This window comes from Meleagris gallopavo, chromosome 4 (assembly GCF_000146605.3).
Source record: "Meleagris gallopavo isolate NT-WF06-2002-E0010 breed Aviagen turkey brand Nicholas breeding stock chromosome 4, Turkey_5.1, whole genome shotgun sequence".
NCBI lineage: Eukaryota > Metazoa > Chordata > Aves > Galliformes > Phasianidae > Meleagris > Meleagris gallopavo.
Window position 1 is genome coordinate 6,243,884 of NC_015014.2, and position 6,219 is coordinate 6,250,102.

Sequence of the window (6,219 nt, forward strand, 5' to 3'; positions counted from 1 at the left end):
AAAAAAAAAAAGCTGCACAACACAAACTTACAAGATAAATCACCCTCTGTATTGTCAAGGTAAGCCTAGATATATAAGAGTACATAATACCACATAGGCTGAGTCACCAATTCACAACAAAAGTTTATTGGTTATCATGGAATTCATATTATCTGGCTTCTGAAATAATTTCTATGTTAACTGGAAGTGAAAAATTATTCACAGCTACTGAAAGCTTACTGTCTTCTTGATGTATTCCCTTATGCAAATTGATTCACTGGTGGGAAATAGTTTCTCATTTCTAGGCTGTGTTTTTTGTACGACTTCAGTCAAACTCAAAATATTATTCTAACCTAAATTAGAAGGATTAAGAGGGTGCTACCTATTTCTTACTCCAGCAGAGATGAATGACAAGAAGTGCAGTTCTGTTTTGTCCAGTAGTACCTAAAAGTGAACTGGCTTCAATCACAATTAGGACAAAGATCAAAGCTACATTTGATTGCTCTATTTCTTTCAAATTAAGTGGTTGAATGTCTGCAAATGGTTTGTGATACTGTGGTGAGTTGGTTGCAGCTAACAGACATCCCACCCAGCCGTTCTCTCAGTGCCTCTCCTCATTGGGAACTGAAGCTAGAAATCTCTGGGCAACAAAAGAACAAGGAGATCACCTACCAATTCTGTCATGAGAAAAATAGACTTGGCTTGGGAAAATTAATTGTCAATTAAAATAAGTAATCACTGATTTGAGTAGTAGGAAATAATAATTAATAATAATAACATGTTTTGGGAAAACACTTTTCTTCCCCCAGTTTCCTGGCCTTAACTTCTCACTAAGGACCTCACTGTTATCGCTGCAGGTTAATCTGAGACCCTTCTGTGAAGGAGTACACAGTGAAGAATTACACTGTGGTTTCTCTTTGCCGTTCTTTCCCTCTCACTGTTTTCCTCTGCTCTAATATGAGTCCCTCGTAGGCTGCTGTCCTTTCAGGGTGTACTTTCAGTGGGGGTTCATCCACAACACTGGTCCCTTTGGTGAAGTAAGTCTTCTTGTGTGAGTTAGCCGTGCATGGGAAGCCTGCTCCAGCACGGAACACCTCCTACTCCAACCTTCACATTCCCTCCACTCCTTCCCACCCTCTTTGCTTCCCTGTCCAGTTCTTTCTGTCCTTTCTTAAATTCCTTTTTACCAACAGCTCTGCTAATGAAATCATCTAGGTCCTGGGATAGGTCCAGCGTGGAGTGGGCTGAAGCCAATTGTAATCCTCACAAGCATCCCCTAGTATCTCATAGACATCACTCCTGCTGCTTTCCTTCCAAAATGTTGCCATGGAAGCTCAATACAAATACCAATATCTATTAATAAAGAGAAGAGGAAAAAAAAAAAAAAAGAGCATTCTTAGCAGAATTTTCTAAAACAAATAATAAAAAACTTAATAAAATAGTGCAACTTTGATGCAATACTAGAAAAAAATGCAGTTTAATTTGTGTTTAAAAAGGAATAACAGGGTAGATCATAGGTTTAGATCTCAAAACCTTCAAAAATGACCACTAGCTGTGAGAACATATTCCCTGGATTGCAGACTGTAAATTAATGCAATTTCTAATTCATGAATGATTAAATTATATCTTTCTTTCCACTCAGAATCAATACACAACATTCGTAAACTGATTGCAGTTGAAGTCTATAGGTATCCAGTGAAAATCCTGATATTGAGATACAATTTGAATTCTGGTTCTACTAAACTTTTACATTTTCAGACTTCAGACAGTTGACAATTTTTACTCCAAACAGAATTCAGCTGCACACTGTAAGACCTGTGCACAATTACTTCTTTTGACATTTGATTTAATCTTTGTTATAGAAAAACTTCAAGATTCAGATTCTATACGTATAGGCCTGAAACAAGCAATTCTTGGTCACATTTCAGCATGTTTCCCAAGTTTTCCAGATTACTCAAAAATTTCTATTTTCTCATTTTCTCTTTTTCTACCTCAAAGTCAACAGTTACTGTATTAAGAGAATCATCAGGTGTTTGCCTACAGCATCAAAAGAATAAAAGTTGGGAAGCTATAAGAAAGAAAACAAACAAACAAATAAAAGGATAAAAAGATAAAAAAGAAAGAAAGAAAAAAAAAAACTACTTGCTGTGAACTGGTCACTTATTTCAGTGAGAAAATCTCCAAGCAAACTGGCTACCTCCACTCACTCCAGTTGTGGGATTAGAATCTCATTCTTGTAACCAAAATCTTAGGAATAAAAATGATGCCGAGCCTCTGTCCATTATCCTCCTCAAAGAAGACTGCAAAACTCTTTTATCCCATTCATCTATCTCATCAAAAGTATGCTGAGAACATTTGACTAAATCTGCCAACAACCCAGTTCTGTAATAAAATATAAATCTGGTTACATTAAAATAACAGATCATGAGCCTTCAAAGGAAAATCATTAGGCTGCCTTATGAAAAATCAAGTGCTTAATGTGAGAGAGACCAAAATTCTGACCATAACTGAGAACAAACCAGGATTTGTCATTGCTATGATTGCAATATGATATTCCTTCTCTCAAGATTTTTTCATGTTAGCTAGCAGACAAATTCATTTAAGACAAGGTATTGATCTCAATTTTACTGCAAGAAAAATATATTTTTTTTCTAGCTGATCAATAATACAAAATTCTGCTCTGTCTCAATATATTCAGGCATGAAAAAACAAGTGAAATTACTGCCTATTAGAAACATAGCCAAGTGCTGAGCTTCCTCCCATAGATTTCAAAATAAAAAGGCTTTACATAAATAACTCAGGGATTTTTCATCTGCTTGCTATAACTGAATACAGAGCCCTCTGTCTCCCTAAGCTTACGTCTGTCAGCTCTGATTATTATTTAATGGCAACCTGTTATCTTCGTACTGACTGAGGTACAAATATCTGTTCGTCTCAGGTAACTGATAAAGAGTGGTCTTTGTTTTGGTGGTTTAGTCATGCTATGTTTATGTTATGCATCATGATTTTTCTTCCTCTTTCTCAGATTTCGAAATCTGCATCCTTCATACAAAGGAAGGACTGGGGAGTCAGGTGCTATATTCTTGTAAGAATTCATTATTTAGGAAACAGTTCAATTCCACTTAAAGAAAGGTAGCAACATAGCTGCTACAAATGGTTCTCAACAATTTTCAGGGTGCAAATAGGACTGACTTTTTGCATAGATTCCCCATATTTTGCATTCCTTTTTCACTGACTTTGATGTAAGAAGTTTTGATAAACTCTACTGTTCCCATTACTGTTAACTTCCCATGCTAGTTTGCTAAAAGAAAACAAAGAAAAACAAACAAACAAAAAAAAAAAACATCATAAATCCAACATGGAAATTGTAAGAAACCCAAACTCAAACCCAAACTCAAATTTCCACACAGAATTTGGCTTAACAGAATAGAGCAATAGGAGTATTATTTGTGAGAAATGTGTTACTCTTCTGGGATCTGAGATTCCATTTACATGTACTTTACTTTGGTTTACTCATTTCTTGACAATTAATTTTGAGAAGTTTCTTTATGAAGCATTAACATGATTACTGTCTCTTCTTTTTAAAATGGCATTTTTTAAATAATGTACTATGTGAAACAGGCTTTTAACAATAACTTGAAAAGCCTTGGAAAAGAATTTCATGAAAATTGAGGCTGTCAAGTAGTATTGTCAATCTCTGATTGACTTGTGTCACGTCTCTTTAGTTACACGTTCTTTGAAGGGCTCCTTACAGATGTCTAAAAGTCACTTTAGATTTTGGTTTCAGTTTATTCTTACAGAATAATCACACGTTCTAGCTAAATATTTTTAGTATTAAAAGCTATTCTAAAAATTTAATTTGTGTAAAAATAGCCCTAATATCTTGTATTGTAAACTTGTAAAGAAAACACTAACAGCATTATCTATTCTGGTCTAATGTAAATAATTCCCATAAGTATTTTCAGCTGCCAATAGAATAAGGTTATTTTCCAGTTAAACCATCGCATGTGAAACATATTTTTTCACACAACACATACTGAAGTTGGAAAAAAAGAAATTATTTATTTTATAAAATCCAAAGAAAAAAATGCATTTAGTACCAGAGGAAACAAGCCCACCCAAGTGACTTAAATGTTTAGTTCCAACTGTGTTTATGAACATACACTCCAGAGATTTGTTTTTCTTTGAAACAAATGGATGAAAAGGTACACTTTGCTGCTTTAATTACACTATTTCATAATCTTGTTTGGCTCCTATCAGGTTTTCATATAGGCTATGCCTGTGAAGACAAGGTGTATTTTCATTTTGGAAGCATGGATTGAAACTAGTAATGTACAAAACAGGAAAATTCAAAGTAGAGGGCTACAGGAGACAGTTTTCTATGGTAAAAATGACCCTGTGTTAATCAGTGCAGTTGGCTCTGGCACAACAAGGGAGTTTAGTCTTTGGTTTTTGACCACATTTGGTCAAAGCTTTTCCTGTTGACAAGCAATTCTACATACATTCCTTATAAATTCTGATACATTTTATTTAAAGCAGCATAAGGTATCTTCCACCTCCTATAAACCCTAAGGCATACAGCCTTAGTATGTAAACAATGCTCATCATCACCTAGCTAAGAGGTATAATCACTTGGAAGAGATTTTAATTCATGCTTTTAGAATATGTTAATATTTTTTTATATATATTTTTTTCTGTTCATATGCCAGTAAAAGCCTAACAGTAACGGGGAGCATTGAAATTGATTTTTATTTATCTCAGATTCATCCCTTAAATTCAGTGGTGCAGTAAGACATTTCCTAACTAATGACGTTTAAGTATATGAGCCTTCAGCTTTTCCACAGTATCCTTTAGGAGCCAAGTATGTATATTTAGCAACAGAAAGGTGAGTAATTTAAACAGTTTTAAGATACAAAATAGAATGTTCTTAGAACAGGAGGAAGAGTAGTATCTATTATCACTATTTTAATGACAAAATAACATGAAGTAGCTACAGCAAATTATGACGTCACCTTAAAAATACACTCTTCTTCATTTACTTATTTCCAAAATTTCTCAACAAATTAATTCCCAAAGATAATTTTTTCTACCTGCATTCTCTATGTGCAAATTTGCTGTTTACTGTGTGGTTTTAGTTTATTTGGTGTTTTAACTCAGGAAGATGCTACTGGATCATGAGTGAGTTCTGCAGTCTTCAAGTTCATGAGTATAAACAAACACTTTTCCCTTTGTACTATTTAAAAAACCCAAAGAAAAACAAAAAAAAACAAAAAAAACCCTACATTAGGTTTATATCAAACTCCTAAGTGTGTGAGTTTGTTTCTAACATTTAACAGCTATAAAATTGTATACACAGGACTCAAGGACTAATCTAGATAAACACCTGAGTCCTTCTCATGATTCTTCAGTGTCAAAAATCCCTTTAATGCACTTCTCTCTTCATTTAACATCTGCGTTGTTTCTGCTTTTGACCACTTTTACATCTGCTTCTCCATCTGCCTGTTCTCTTACTGCACCAAAAGCCTGGTTTGCTAAATTTAAATGCCATAAAGAGATTTAAAAAAAATGAAAATCAAGATCTAGTTGCTTTTTGCTGTTGTAGCTCTACAAATGTGATTATTTCTGATTTTATTAAAGGCCACATGCTTTAAATTAACCTACTGGTGTCAGACTTAGGACTTGCCTAGATTCCTCTTGGCCTGAGTTCATTTTCGTGTTTGTCAGAAAACAGAAATTACCTAACTCCCCTATGCTTATCTCCGTGAATACCAAGTGTGGTAAAAAGACCTAGCAAACCTGTACAGCCCCTGTATAACTACAACAACAGCCACAAAGCCTTTTCTGATAATTGACTTGTTGGAAGCTCTGTTGTATGTCTTTAATAAGGAGAAGGCAAGGATCATAAAACCATAGATTTGAACAAGTGGGGGAAAAAATGCAAAATGCAAGAGGGCAGACAGCTTCAAGAACACACATACTAATAACTTGAGGCAGATCCAAGACTGAGGAAAAAGAGACTCTACTTTGAATGCCAAGCTCCTGCCAGAGAAGACCACAGGATATTCATAAGTTGATGTAACGCTTATACCTATAAATATCTCAAAGATGGGTGCTGTGGACACTGTGACCCAAATGCACACCTCCAAAGCTGAGCACTATGCTAGATAAAATAGGTAGTTTAGAAAACTTCTAAACTATCGAATAATTTTAAATATATAGTTTTTTTAAAATATTTTTTTT